Below are 13,736 nucleotides of genomic sequence, written 5' to 3' on the forward strand. Positions count from 1 at the left end.
TTCCCGTGTTCGCGCCTGTGTCACCTCTGCTTGCTTGTCAGAGACAGAGTATCGCAAAACATACAACTCACTCCATGAATTGATTGCTACGGCATCTGTCATCAGCAGTCACAACTAGCAACACCAGTAGCAGCCGACTGCACGTAAAGAATGGGAATGTGCAGTGGGATTTTTGTGAACTCGGCGCAAGGCAGATCTTTCCGACATAGGTTTGAGAATCTTAAGGGCAGACTTGTACTGTTTCTAAATTCAGTGTAGCGGTGGGAGGAGGGTGCTTCCTGCGCGTAACATCACGCTTGCCAGTTGTGGCTGCTAATCGTTCGCTCGTATCTGCCTTGACACATTCGCTGGCTGTGAATTATCCCACTTGCGTGGCAGTGTGCGCATGTAGGTGTGTTAAAAATTCTGGAGGCGCTGGGTATCGATCCCAGTACCTCTCGCATGCTAAGCGAGCGCTCTACCATCTGAGCTACGCCCCTGATGACAAATAGTGCTACATACAACCATATCAATATCACAGACCCCTTGCACTCCCATTATTCCGCAGACAAACACTATTCTCAATGTGTCCGTGAGGGTGTCTTTCAGGTTTCCTGCATTCTGTATCGAATCGTAGTTGGCCAAAATTAAAGTGGCGCGCACAACGTCGAAAATAGCGTTCGGCCACCGCTCTGAGTAAGACGAACGTGTTGTCCACTCTCTAGACTTCTTTGAGGTTAGGCCGTTATACCTAAGACAGATTTGCACTCGATGACACCTCGACAACAGCCGGTCCTCACATTTACGTCTTGCTCTCCTTACGTCAGTATACATCACATGAGCTGTGACGCTGGCTTTGCAACATCTTGCGTGTCTTTAGGCTCGCCGCGACCAACACTTACCATGCACTGTCCACAAAACATGGAGGCGCCGGGGCTTGAACCCGGGACCTTTCACATGCAAAGCGAACGCTCTACCAACTGAGCTACGCCCCCAAGGGCAACAAAGCTGCGCTGTTTTCCATTCTTTGCTACTCTGATGTGCACGGACCTGATGGTTGGTTGGTTTGTAGGGGTGAAGGGACCAGTGTACAAAGGCGCGGTCAAGTTCATATACACAAGAGTTCCAAGTAGTTTCGATGCTCTGGTATTACGACTACAAATTACGTCTGTATTTAACGTCTTAAATTGAAAGGACAGTCGACTGATGACCACAGCAGTTGAGTCCCATAGTGCTCAGAGCCATTTTTTGAAAGGACAGTCACAAACCTTGTCGACAATCACACCGCGCCTGAGGTAACAAGCACATCTGAAGCCCAATTGTGCACTCGACTGTTCATGCCAACTCACTGCCTCGCACTTTACTACTGTGTACCACTCTTGTCGTCCAACTGCAAAACACTGGGCCACAACACGTTTCCGCGTCTCCATTGCACTGCGCAAACTACGAAACGCTCCCCAAACATGGCACTCACCCATGCAGACGACTTTTCCGACCTTCCACGACGCTCACGCAACGCTCACGCTAGTGAAAGCCTTATTTAGAGCTTGACGTCGCGCCCAAGCGAGTGAGCACATTTCGCCTACGGCTTAGGCCGCCCACCTAGTGTGGCTGCTCGGTGTCTGCAGGCAGCGAGGGGCTGCAAGCTTCCCGTGTTCGCGCCTGTGTCACCTCTGCTTGCTTGTCAGAGACAGAGTATCGCAAAACATACAACTCACTCCATGAATTGATTGCTACGGCATCTGTCATCAGCAGTCACAACTAGCAACACCAGTAGCAGCCGACTGCACGTAAAGAATGGGAATGTGCAGTGGGATTTTTGTGAACTCGGCGCAAGGCAGATCTTTCCGACATAGGTTTGAGAATCTTAAGGGCAGACTTGTACTGTTTCTAAATTCAGTGTAGCGGTGGGAGGAGGGTGCTTCCTGCGCGTAACATCACGCTTGCCAGTTGTGGCTGCTAATCGTTCGCTCGTATCTGCCTTGACACATTCGCTGGCTGTGAATTATCCCACTTGCGTGGCAGTGTGCGCATGTAGGTGTGTTAAAAATTCTGGAGGCGCTGGGTATCGATCCCAGTACCTCTCGCATGCTAAGCGAGCGCTCTACCATCTGAGCTACGCCCCCTGATGACAAATAGTGCTACATACAACCATATCAATATCACAGACCCCTTGCACTCCCATTATTCCGCAGACAAACACTATTCTCAATGTGTCCGTGAGGGTGTCTTTCAGGTTTCCTGCATTCTGTATCGAATCGTAGTTGGCCAAAATTAAAGTGGCGCGCACAACGTCCGAAAATAGCGTTCGGCCACCGCTCTGAGTAAGACGAACGTGTTGTCCACTCTCTAGACTTCTTTGAGGTTAGGCCGTTATACCTAAGACAGATTTGCACTCGATGACACCTCGACAACAGCCGGTCCTCACATTTACGTCTTGCTCTCCTTACGTCAGTATACATCACATGAGCTGTGACGCTGGCTTTGCAACATCTTGCGTGTCTTTAGGCTCGCCGCGACCAACACTTACCATGCACTGTCCACAAAACATGGAGGCGCCGGGGCTTGAACCCGGGACCTTTCACATGCAAAGCGAACGCTCTACCAACTGAGCTACGCCCCCAAGGGCAACAAAGCTGCGCTGTTTTCCATTCTTTGCTACTCTGATGTGCACGGACCTGATGGTTGGTTGGTTTGTAGGGGTGAAGGGACCAGTGTACAAAGGCGCGGTCAAGTTCATATACACAAGAGTTCCAAGTAGTTTCGATGCTCTGGTATTACGACTACAAATTACGTCTGTATTTAACGTCTTAAATTGAAAGGACAGTCGACTGATGACCACAGCAGTTGAGTCCCATAGTGCTCAGAGCCATTTTTGAAAGGACAGTCACAAACCTTGTCGACAATCACACCGCGCCTGAGGTAACAAGCACATCTGAAGCCCAATTGTGCACTCGACTGTTCATGCCAACTCACTGCCTCGCACTTTACTACTGTGTACCACTCTTGTCGTCCAACTGCAAAACACTGGGCCACAACACGTTTCCGCGTCTCCATTGCACTGCGCAAACTACGAAACGCTCCCCAAACATGGCACTCACCCATGCAGACGACTTTTCCGACCTTCCACGACGCTCACGCAACGCTCACGCTAGTGAAAGCCTTATTTAGAGCTTGACGTCGCGCCAAGCGAGTGAGCACATTTCGCCTACGGCTTAGGCCGCCCACCTAGTGTGGCTGCTCGGTGTCTGCAGGCAGCGAGGGGCTGCAAGCTTCCCGTGTTCGCGCCTGTGTCACCTCTGCTTGCTTGTCAGAGACAGAGTATCGCAAAACATACAACTCACTCCATGAATTGATTGCTACGGCATCTGTCATCAGCAGTCACAACTAGCAACACCAGTAGCAGCCGACTGCACGTAAAGAATGGGAATGTGCAGTGGGATTTTTGTGAACTCGGCGCAAGGCAGATCTTTCCGACATAGGTTTGAGAATCTTAAGGGCAGACTTGTACTGTTTCTAAATTCAGTGTAGCGGTGGGAGGAGGGTGCTTCCTGCGCGTAACATCACGCTTGCCAGTTGTGGCTGCTAATCGTTCGCTCGTATCTGCCTTGACACATTCGCTGGCTGTGAATTATCCCACTTGCGTGGCAGTGTGCGCATGTAGGTGTGTTAAAAATTCTGGAGGCGCTGGGTATCGATCCCAGTACCTCTCGCATGCTAAGCGAGCGCTCTACCATCTGAGCTACGCCCCCTGATGACAAATAGTGCTACATACAACCATATCAATATCACAGACCCCTTGCACTCCCATTATTCCGCAGACAAACACTATTCTCAATGTGTCCGTGAGGGTGTCTTTCAGGTTTCCTGCATTCTGTATCGAATCGTAGTTGGCCAAAATTAAAGTGGCGCGCACAACGTCGAAAATAGCGTTCGGCCACCGCTCTGAGTAAGACGAACGTGTTGTCCACTCTCTAGACTTCTTTGAGGTTAGGCCGTTATACCTAAGACAGATTTGCACTCGATGACACCTCGACAACAGCCGGTCCTCACATTTACGTCTTGCTCTCCTTACGTCAGTATACATCACATGAGCTGTGACGCTGGCTTTGCAACATCTTGCGTGTCTTTAGGCTCGCCGCGACCAACACTTACCATGCACTGTCCACAAAACATGGAGGCGCCGGGGCTTGAACCCGGGACCTTTCACATGCAAAGCGAACGCTCTACCAACTGAGCTACGCCCCCAAGCGCAACAAAGCTGCGCTGTTTTCCATTCTTTGCTACTCTGATGTGCACGGACCTGATGGTTGGTTGGTTTGTAGGGGTGAAGGGACCAGTGTACAAAGGCGCGGTCAAGTTCATATACACAAGAGTTCCAAGTAGTTTCGATGCTCTGGTATTACGACTACAAATTACGTCTGTATTTAACGTCTTAAATTGAAAGGACAGTCGACTGATGACCACAGCAGTTGAGTCCCATAGTGCTCAGAGCCATTTTTTGAAAGGACAGTCACAAACCTTGTCGACAATCACACCGCGCCTGAGGTAACAAGCACATCTGAAGCCCAATTGTGCACTCGACTGTTCATGCCAACTCACCTGCCTCGCACTTTACTACTGTGTACCACTCTTGTCGTCCAACTGCAAAACACTGGGCCACAACACGTTTCCGCGTCTCCATTGCACTGCGCAAACTACGAAACGCTCCCCAAACATGGCACTCACCCATGCAGACGACTTTTCCGACCTTCCACGACGCTCACGCAACGCTCACGCTAGTGAAAGCCTTATTTAGAGCTTGACGTCGCGCCCAAGCGAGTGAGCACATTTCGCCTACGGCTTAGGCCGCCCACCTAGTGTGGCTGCTCGGTGTCTGCAGGCAGCGAGGGGCTGCAAGCTTCCCGTGTTCGCGCCTGTGTCACCTCTGCTTGCTTGTCAGAGACAGAGTATCGCAAAACATACAACTCACTCCATGAATTGATTGCTACGGCATCTGTCATCAGCAGTCACAACTAGCAACACCAGTAGCAGCCGACTGCACGTAAAGAATGGGAATGTGCAGTGGGATTTTTGTGAACTCGGCGCAAGGCAGATCTTTCCGACATAGGTTTGAGAATCTTAAGGGCAGACTTGTACTGTTTCTAAATTCAGTGTAGCGGTGGGAGGAGGGTGCTTCCTGCGCGTAACATCACGCTTGCCAGTTGTGGCTGCTAATCGTTCGCTCGTATCTGCCTTGACACATTCGCTGGCTGTGAATTATCCCACTTGCGTGGCAGTGTGCGCATGTAGGTGTGTTAAAAATTCTGGAGGCGCTGGGTATCGATCCCAGTACCTCTCGCATGCTAAGCGAGCGCTCTACCATCTGAGCTACGCCCCCTGATGACAAATAGTGCTACATACAACCATATCAATATCACAGACCCCTTGCACTCCCATTATTCCGCAGACAAACACTATTCTCAATGTGTCCGTGAGGGTGTCTTTCAGGTTTCCTGCATTCTGTATCGAATCGTAGTTGGCCAAAATTAAAGTGGCGCGCACAACGTCGAAAATAGCGTTCGGCCACCGCTCTGAGTAAGACGAACGTGTTGTCCACTCTCTAGACTTCTTTGAGGTTAGGCCGTTATACCTAAGACAGATTTGCACTCGATGACACCTCGACAACAGCCGGTCCTCACATTTACGTCTTGCTCTCCTTACGTCAGTATACATCACATGAGCTGTGACGCTGGCTTTGCAACATCTTGCGTGTCTTTAGGCTCGCCGCGACCAACACTTACCATGCACTGTCCACAAAACATGGAGGCGCCGGGGCTTGAACCCGGGACCTTTCACATGCAAAGCGAACGCTCTACCAACTGAGCTACGCCCCCAAGGGCAACAAAGCTGCGCTGTTTTCCATTCTTTGCTACTCTGATGTGCACGGACCTGATGTTTGGTTGGTTTGTAGGGGTGAAGGGACCAGTGTACAAAGGCGCGGTCAAGTTCATATACACAAGAGTTCCAAGTAGTTTCGATGCTCTGGTATTACGACTACAAATTACGTCTGTATTTAACGTCTTAAATTGAAAGGACAGTCGACTGATGACCACAGCAGTTGAGTCCCATAGTGCTCAGAGCCATTTTTTGAAAGGACAGTCACAAACCTTGTCGACAATCACACCGCGCCTGAGGTAACAAGCACATCTGAAGCCCAATTGTGCACTCGACTGTTCATGCCAACTCACTGCCTCGCACTTTACTACTGTGTACCACTCTTGTCGTCCAACTGCAAAACACTGGGCCACAACACGTTTCCGCGTCTCCATTGCACTGCGCAAACTACGAAACGCTCCCCAAACATGGCACTCACCCATGCAGACGACTTTTCCGACCTTCCACGACGCTCACGCAACGCTCACGCTAGTGAAAGCCTTATTTAGAGCTTGACGTCGCGCCCAAGCGAGTGAGCACATTTCGCCTACGGCTTAGGCCGCCCACCTAGTGTGGCTGCTCGGTGTCTGCAGGCAGCGAGGGGCTGCAAGCTTCCCGTGTTCGCGCCTGTGTCACCTCTGCTTGCTTGTCAGAGACAGAGTATCGCAAAACATACAACTCACTCCATGAATTGATTGCTACGGCATCTGTCATCAGCAGTCACAACTAGCAACACCAGTAGCAGCCGACTGCACGTAAAGAATGGGAATGTGCAGTGGGATTTTTGTGAACTCGGCGCAAGGCAGATCTTTCCGACATAGGTTTGAGAATCTTAAGGGCAGACTTGTACTGTTTCTAAATTCAGTGTAGCGGTGGGAGGAGGGTGCTTCCTGCGCGTAACATCACGCTTGCCAGTTGTGGCTGCTAATCGTTCGCTCGTATCTGCCTTGACACATTCGCTGGCTGTGAATTATCCCACTTGCGTGGCAGTGTGCGCATGTAGGTGTGTTAAAAATTCTGGAGGCGCTGGGTATCGATCCCAGTACCTCTCGCATGCTAAGCGAGCGCTCTACCATCTGAGCTACGCCCCCTGATGACAAATAGTGCTACATACAACCATATCAATATCACAGACCCCTTGCACTCCCATTATTCCGCAGACAAACACTATTCTCAATGTGTCCGTGAGGGTGTCTTTCAGGTTTCCTGCATTCTGTATCGAATCGTAGTTGGCCAAAATTAAAGTGGCGCGCACAACGTCGAAAATAGCGTTCGGCCACCGCTCTGAGTAAGACGAACGTGTTGTCCACTCTCTAGACTTCTTTGAGGTTAGGCCGTTATACCTAAGACAGATTTGCACTCGATGACACCTCGACAACAGCCGGTCCTCACATTTACGTCTTGCTCTCCTTACGTCAGTATACATCACATGAGCTGTGACGCTGGCTTTGCAACATCTTGCGTGTCTTTAGGCTCGCCGCGACCAACACTTACCATGCACTGTCCACAAAACATGGAGGCGCCGGGGCTTGAACCCGGGACCTTTCACATGCAAAGCGAACGCTCTACCAACTGAGCTACGCCCCCAAGGGCAACAAAGCTGCGCTGTTTTCCATTCTTTGCTACTCTGATGTGCACGGACCTGATGGTTGGTTGGTTTGTAGGGGTGAAGGGACCAGTGTACAAAGGCGCGGTCAAGTTCATATACACAAGAGTTCCAAGTAGTTTCGATGCTCTGGTATTACGACTACAAATTACGTCTGTATTTAACGTCTTAAATTGAAAGGACAGTCGACTGATGACCACAGCAGTTGAGTCCCATAGTGCTCAGAGCCATTTTTTGAAAGGACAGTCACAAACCTTGTCGACAATCACACCGCGCCTGAGGTAACAAGCACATCTGAAGCCCAATTGTGCACTCGACTGTTCATGCCAACTCACTGCCTCGCACTTTACTACTGTGTACCACTCTTGTCGTCCAACTGCAAAACACTGGGCCACAACACGTTTCCGCGTCTCCATTGCACTGCGCAAACTACGAAACGCTCCCCAAACATGGCACTCACCCATGCAGACGACTTTTCCGACCTTCCACGACGCTCACGCAACGCTCACGCTAGTGAAAGCCTTATTTAGAGCTTGACGTCGCGCCCAAGCGAGTGAGCACATTTCGCCTACGGCTTAGGCCGCCCACCTAGTGTGGCTGCTCGGTGTCTGCAGGCAGCGAGGGGCTGCAAGCTTCCCGTGTTCGCGCCTGTGTCACCTCTGCTTGCTTGTCAGAGACAGAGTATCGCAAAACATACAACTCACTCCATGAATTGATTGCTACGGCATCTGTCATCAGCAGTCACAACTAGCAACACCAGTAGCAGCCGACTGCACGTAAAGAATGGGAATGTGCAGTGGGATTTTTGTGAACTCGGCGCAAGGCAGATCTTTCCGACATAGGTTTGAGAATCTTAAGGGCAGACTTGTACTGTTTCTAAATTCAGTGTAGCGGTGGGAGGAGGGTGCTTCCTGCGCGTAACATCACGCTTGCCAGTTGTGGCTGCTAATCGTTCGCTCGTATCTGCCTTGACACATTCGCTGGCTGTGAATTATCCCACTTGCGTGGCAGTGTGCGCATGTAGGTGTGTTAAAAATTCTGGAGGCGCTGGGTATCGATCCCAGTACCTCTCGCATGCTAAGCGAGCGCTCTACCATCTGAGCTACGCCCCCTGATGACAAATAGTGCTACATACAACCATATCAATATCACAGACCCCTTGCACTCCCATTATTCCGCAGACAAACACTATTCTCAATGTGTCCGTGAGGGTGTCTTTCAGGTTTCCTGCATTCTGTATCGAATCGTAGTTGGCCAAAATTAAAGTGGCGCGCACAACGTCGAAAATAGCGTTCGGCCACCGCTCTGAGTAAGACGAACGTGTTGTCCACTCTCTAGACTTCTTTGAGGTTAGGCCGTTATACCTAAGACAGATTTGCACTCGATGACACCTCGACAACAGCCGGTCCTCACATTTACGTCTTGCTCTCCTTACGTCAGTATACATCACATGAGCTGTGACGCTGGCTTTGCAACATCTTGCGTGTCTTTAGGCTCGCCGCGACCAACACTTACCATGCACTGTCCACAAAACATGGAGGCGCCGGGGCTTGAACCCGGGACCTTTCACATGCAAAGCGAACGCTCTACCAACTGAGCTACGCCCCCAAGGGCAACAAAGCTGCGCTGTTTTCCATTCTTTGCTACTCTGATGTGCACGGACCTGATGGTTGGTTGGTTTGTAGGGGTGAAGGGACCAGTGTACAAAGGCGCGGTCAAGTTCATATACACAAGAGTTCCAAGTAGTTTCGATGCTCTGGTATTACGACTACAAATTACGTCTGTATTTAACGTCTTAAATTGAAAGGACAGTCGACTGATGACCACAGCAGTTGAGTCCCATAGTGCTCAGAGCCATTTTTTGAAAGGACAGTCACAAACCTTGTCGACAATCACACCGCGCCTGAGGTAACAAGCACATCTGAAGCCCAATTGTGCACTCGACTGTTCATGCCAACTCACTGCCTCGCACTTTACTACTGTGTACCACTCTTGTCGTCCAACTGCAAAACACTGGGCCACAACACGTTTCCGCGTCTCCATTGCACTGCGCAAACTACGAAACGCTCCCCAAACATGGCACTCACCCATGCAGACGACTTTTCCGACCTTCCACGACGCTCACGCAACGCTCACGCTAGTGAAAGCCTTATTTAGAGCTTGACGTCGCGCCCAAGCGAGTGAGCACATTTCGCCTACGGCTTAGGCCGCCCACCTAGTGTGGCTGCTCGGTGTCTGCAGGCAGCGAGGGGCTGCAAGCTTCCCGTGTTCGCGCCTGTGTCACCTCTGCTTGCTTGTCAGAGACAGAGTATCGCAAAACATACAACTCACTCCATGAATTGATTGCTACGGCATCTGTCATCAGCAGTCACAACTAGCAACACCAGTAGCAGCCGACTGCACGTAAAGAATGGGAATGTGCAGTGGGATTTTTGTGAACTCGGCGCAAGGCAGATCTTTCCGACATAGGTTTGAGAATCTTAAGGGCAGACTTGTACTGTTTCTAAATTCAGTGTAGCGGTGGGAGGAGGGTGCTTCCTGCGCGTAACATCACGCTTGCCAGTTGTGGCTGCTAATCGTTCGCTCGTATCTGCCTTGACACATTCGCTGGCTGTGAATTATCCCACTTGCGTGGCAGTGTGCGCATGTAGGTGTGTTAAAAATTCTGGAGGCGCTGGGTATCGATCCCAGTACCTCTCGCATGCTAAGCGAGCGCTCTACCATCTGAGCTACGCCCCCTGATGACAAATAGTGCTACATACAACCATATCAATATCACAGACCCCTTGCACTCCCATTATTCCGCAGACAAACACTATTCTCAATGTGTCCGTGAGGGTGTCTTTCAGGTTTCCTGCATTCTGTATCGAATCGTAGTTGGCCAAAATTAAAGTGGCGCGCACAACGTCGAAAATAGCGTTCGGCCACCGCTCTGAGTAAGACGAACGTGTTGTCCACTCTCTAGACTTCTTTGAGGTTAGGCCGTTATACCTAAGACAGATTTGCACTCGATGACACCTCGACAACAGCCGGTCCTCACATTTACGTCTTGCTCTCCTTACGTCAGTATACATCACATGAGCTGTGACGCTGGCTTTGCAACATCTTGCGTGTCTTTAGGCTCGCCGCGACCAACACTTACCATGCACTGTCCACAAAACATGGAGGCGCCGGGGCTTGAACCCGGGACCTTTCACATGCAAAGCGAACGCTCTACCAACTGAGCTACGCCCCCAAGGGCAACAAAGCTGCGCTGTTTTCCATTCTTTGCTACTCTGATGTGCACGGACCTGATGGTTGGTTGGTTTGTAGGGGTGAAGGGACCAGTGTACAAAGGCGCGGTCAAGTTCATATACACAAGAGTTCCAAGTAGTTTCGATGCTCTGGTATTACGACTACAAATTACGTCTGTATTTAACGTCTTAAATTGAAAGGACAGTCGACTGATGACCACAGCAGTTGAGTCCCATAGTGCTCAGAGCCATTTTTTGAAAGGACAGTCACAAACCTTGTCGACAATCACACCGCGCCTGAGGTAACAAGCACATCTGAAGCCCAATTGTGCACTCGACTGTTCATGCCAACTCACTGCCTCGCACTTTACTACTGTGTACCACTCTTGTCGTCCAACTGCAAAACACTGGGCCACAACACGTTTCCGCGTCTCCATTGCACTGCGCAAACTACGAAACGCTCCCCAAACATGGCACTCACCCATGCAGACGACTTTTCCGACCTTCCACGACGCTCACGCAACGCTCACGCTAGTGAAAGCCTTATTTAGAGCTTGACGTCGCGCCCAAGCGAGTGAGCACATTTCGCCTACGGCTTAGGCCGCCCACCTAGTGTGGCTGCTCGGTGTCTGCAGGCAGCGAGGGGCTGCAAGCTTCCCGTGTTCGCGCCTGTGTCACCTCTGCTTGCTTGTCAGAGACAGAGTATCGCAAAACATACAACTCACTCCATGAATTGATTGCTACGGCATCTGTCATCAGCAGTCACAACTAGCAACACCAGTAGCAGCCGACTGCACGTAAAGAATGGGAATGTGCAGTGGGATTTTTGTGAACTCGGCGCAAGGCAGATCTTTCCGACATAGGTTTGAGAATCTTAAGGGCAGACTTGTACTGTTTCTAAATTCAGTGTAGCGGTGGGAGGAGGGTGCTTCCTGCGCGTAACATCACGCTTGCCAGTTGTGACTGCTAATCGTTCGCTCGTATCTGCCTTGACACATTCGCTGGCTGTGAATTATCCCACTTGCGTGGCAGTGTGCGCATGTAGGTGTGTTAAAAATTCTGGAGGCGCTGGGTATCGATCCCAGTACCTCTCGCATGCTAAGCGAGCGCTCTACCATCTGAGCTACGCCCCCTGATGACAAATAGTGCTACATACAACCATATCAATATCACAGACCCCTTGCACTCCCATTATTCCGCAGACAAACACTATTCTCAATGTGTCCGTGAGGGTGTCTTTCAGGTTTCCTGCATTCTGTATCGAATCGTAGTTGGCCAAAATTAAAGTGGCGCGCACAACGTCGAAAATAGCGTTCGGCCACCGCTCTGAGTAAGACGAACGTGTTGTCCACTCTCTAGACTTCTTTGAGGTTAGGCCGTTATACCTAAGACAGATTTGCACTCGATGACACCTCGACAACAGCCGGTCCTCACATTTACGTCTTGCTCTCCTTACGTCAGTATACATCACATGAGCTGTGACGCTGGCTTTGCAACATCTTGCGTGTCTTTAGGCTCGCCGCGACCAACACTTACCATGCACTGTCCACAAAACATGGAGGCGCCGGGGCTTGAACCCGGGACCTTTCACATGCAAAGCGAACGCTCTACCAACTGAGCTACGCCCCCAAGGGCAACAAAGCTGCGCTGTTTTCCATTCTTTGCTACTCTGATGTGCACGGACCTGATGGTTGGTTGGTTTGTAGGGGTGAAGGGACCAGTGTACAAAGGCGCGGTCAAGTTCATATACACAAGAGTTCCAAGTAGTTTCGATGCTCTGGTATTACGACTACAAATTACGTCTGTATTTAACGTCTTAAATTGAAAGGACAGTCGACTGATGACCACAGCAGTTGAGTCCCATAGTGCTCAGAGCCATTTTTTGAAAGGACAGTCACAAACCTTGTCGACAATCACACCGCGCCTGAGGTAACAAGCACATCTGAAGCCCAATTGTGCACTCGACTGTTCATGCCAACTCACTGCCTCGCACTTTACTACTGTGTACCACTCTTGTCGTCCAACTGCAAAACACTGGGCCACAACACGTTTCCGCGTCTCCATTGCACTGCGCAAACTACGAAACGCTCCCCAAACATGGCACTCACCCATGCAGACGACTTTTCCGACCTTCCACGACGCTCACGCAACGCTCACGCTAGTGAAAGCCTTATTTAGAGCTTGACGTCGCGCCCAAGCGAGTGAGCACATTTCGCCTACGGCTTAGGCCGCCCACCTAGTGTGGCTGCTCGGTGTCTGCAGGCAGCGAGGGGCTGCAAGCTTCCCGTGTTCGCGCCTGTGTCACCTCTGCTTGCTTGTCAGAGACAGAGTATCGCAAAACGTACAACTCACTCCATGAATTGATTGCTACGGCATCTGTCATCAGCAGTCACAACTAGCAACACCAGTAGCAGCCGACTGCACGTAAAGAATGGGAATGTGCAGTGGGATTTTTGTGAACTCGGCGCAAGGCAGATCTTTCCGACATAGGTTTGAGAATCTTAAGGGCAGACTTGTACTGTTTCTAAATTCAGTGTAGCGGTGGGAGGAGGGTGCTTCCTGCGCGTAACATCACGCTTGCCAGTTGTGACTGCTAATCGTTCGCTCGTATCTGCCTTGACACATTCGCTGGCTGTGAATTATCCCACTTGCGTGGCAGTGTGCGCATGTAGGTGTGTTAAAAATTCTGGAGGCGCTGGGTATCGATCCCAGTACCTCTCGCATGCTAAGCGAGCGCTCTACCATCTGAGCTACGCCCCCTGATGACAAATAGTGCTACATACAACCATATCAATATCACAGACCCCTTGCACTCCCATTATTCCGCAGACAAACACTATTCTCAATGTGTCCGTGAGGGTGTCTTTCAGGTTTCCTGCATTCTGTATCGAATCGTAGTTGGCCAAAATTAAAGTGGCGCGCACAACGTCGAAAATAGCGTTCGGCCACCGCTCTGAGTAAGACGAACGTGTTGTCCACTCTCTAGACTTCTTTGAGGTTAG

At 50.6% G+C, this 13,736-nt stretch overlaps 17 non-coding genes across 17 annotated transcripts; all 17 read right to left on the reverse strand.

Annotated features, from left to right (window-relative positions):
* Positions 1 to 406: 406 nt before the first annotated feature.
* Trnaa-agc (transfer RNA alanine (anticodon AGC)) lies at positions 407 to 479 on the reverse strand. Its single transcript has one exon. It is a non-coding gene; the product is annotated as a tRNA-Ala (tRNA).
* Positions 480 to 901: 422 nt separating this feature from the next.
* Positions 902 to 974, reverse strand: Trnaa-ugc (transfer RNA alanine (anticodon UGC)). Its single transcript has one exon. It is a non-coding gene; the product is annotated as a tRNA-Ala (tRNA).
* A 1,058-nt stretch (positions 975 to 2,032) lies between these two features.
* On the reverse strand, positions 2,033 to 2,105 carry Trnaa-agc (transfer RNA alanine (anticodon AGC)). The gene has a single exon. It is a non-coding gene; the product is annotated as a tRNA-Ala (tRNA).
* Positions 2,106 to 2,529: 424 nt separating this feature from the next.
* Positions 2,530 to 2,602, reverse strand: Trnaa-ugc (transfer RNA alanine (anticodon UGC)). Its single transcript has one exon. It is a non-coding gene; the product is annotated as a tRNA-Ala (tRNA).
* Positions 2,603 to 3,658: 1,056 nt separating this feature from the next.
* Positions 3,659 to 3,731, reverse strand: Trnaa-agc (transfer RNA alanine (anticodon AGC)). Its single transcript has one exon. It is a non-coding gene; the product is annotated as a tRNA-Ala (tRNA).
* A 423-nt stretch (positions 3,732 to 4,154) lies between these two features.
* Positions 4,155 to 4,227, reverse strand: Trnaa-ugc (transfer RNA alanine (anticodon UGC)). The gene has a single exon. It is a non-coding gene; the product is annotated as a tRNA-Ala (tRNA).
* Positions 4,228 to 5,286: 1,059 nt separating this feature from the next.
* Positions 5,287 to 5,359, reverse strand: Trnaa-agc (transfer RNA alanine (anticodon AGC)). The gene has a single exon. It is a non-coding gene; the product is annotated as a tRNA-Ala (tRNA).
* Positions 5,360 to 5,782: 423 nt separating this feature from the next.
* Positions 5,783 to 5,855, reverse strand: Trnaa-ugc (transfer RNA alanine (anticodon UGC)). The gene has a single exon. It is a non-coding gene; the product is annotated as a tRNA-Ala (tRNA).
* Positions 5,856 to 6,913: 1,058 nt separating this feature from the next.
* On the reverse strand, positions 6,914 to 6,986 carry Trnaa-agc (transfer RNA alanine (anticodon AGC)). The gene has a single exon. It is a non-coding gene; the product is annotated as a tRNA-Ala (tRNA).
* Positions 6,987 to 7,409: 423 nt separating this feature from the next.
* On the reverse strand, positions 7,410 to 7,482 carry Trnaa-ugc (transfer RNA alanine (anticodon UGC)). Its single transcript has one exon. It is a non-coding gene; the product is annotated as a tRNA-Ala (tRNA).
* Positions 7,483 to 8,540: 1,058 nt separating this feature from the next.
* On the reverse strand, positions 8,541 to 8,613 carry Trnaa-agc (transfer RNA alanine (anticodon AGC)). The gene has a single exon. It is a non-coding gene; the product is annotated as a tRNA-Ala (tRNA).
* Positions 8,614 to 9,036: 423 nt separating this feature from the next.
* Positions 9,037 to 9,109, reverse strand: Trnaa-ugc (transfer RNA alanine (anticodon UGC)). Its single transcript has one exon. It is a non-coding gene; the product is annotated as a tRNA-Ala (tRNA).
* Positions 9,110 to 10,167: 1,058 nt separating this feature from the next.
* On the reverse strand, positions 10,168 to 10,240 carry Trnaa-agc (transfer RNA alanine (anticodon AGC)). Its single transcript has one exon. It is a non-coding gene; the product is annotated as a tRNA-Ala (tRNA).
* A 423-nt stretch (positions 10,241 to 10,663) lies between these two features.
* On the reverse strand, positions 10,664 to 10,736 carry Trnaa-ugc (transfer RNA alanine (anticodon UGC)). The gene has a single exon. It is a non-coding gene; the product is annotated as a tRNA-Ala (tRNA).
* A 1,058-nt stretch (positions 10,737 to 11,794) lies between these two features.
* Trnaa-agc (transfer RNA alanine (anticodon AGC)) lies at positions 11,795 to 11,867 on the reverse strand. Its single transcript has one exon. It is a non-coding gene; the product is annotated as a tRNA-Ala (tRNA).
* A 423-nt stretch (positions 11,868 to 12,290) lies between these two features.
* On the reverse strand, positions 12,291 to 12,363 carry Trnaa-ugc (transfer RNA alanine (anticodon UGC)). The gene has a single exon. It is a non-coding gene; the product is annotated as a tRNA-Ala (tRNA).
* A 1,058-nt stretch (positions 12,364 to 13,421) lies between these two features.
* Positions 13,422 to 13,494, reverse strand: Trnaa-agc (transfer RNA alanine (anticodon AGC)). Its single transcript has one exon. It is a non-coding gene; the product is annotated as a tRNA-Ala (tRNA).
* Positions 13,495 to 13,736: the final 242 nt, after the last annotated feature.

Source organism: Schistocerca nitens, chromosome 10, assembly GCF_023898315.1.
Source record: "Schistocerca nitens isolate TAMUIC-IGC-003100 chromosome 10, iqSchNite1.1, whole genome shotgun sequence".
NCBI lineage: Eukaryota > Metazoa > Arthropoda > Insecta > Orthoptera > Acrididae > Schistocerca > Schistocerca nitens.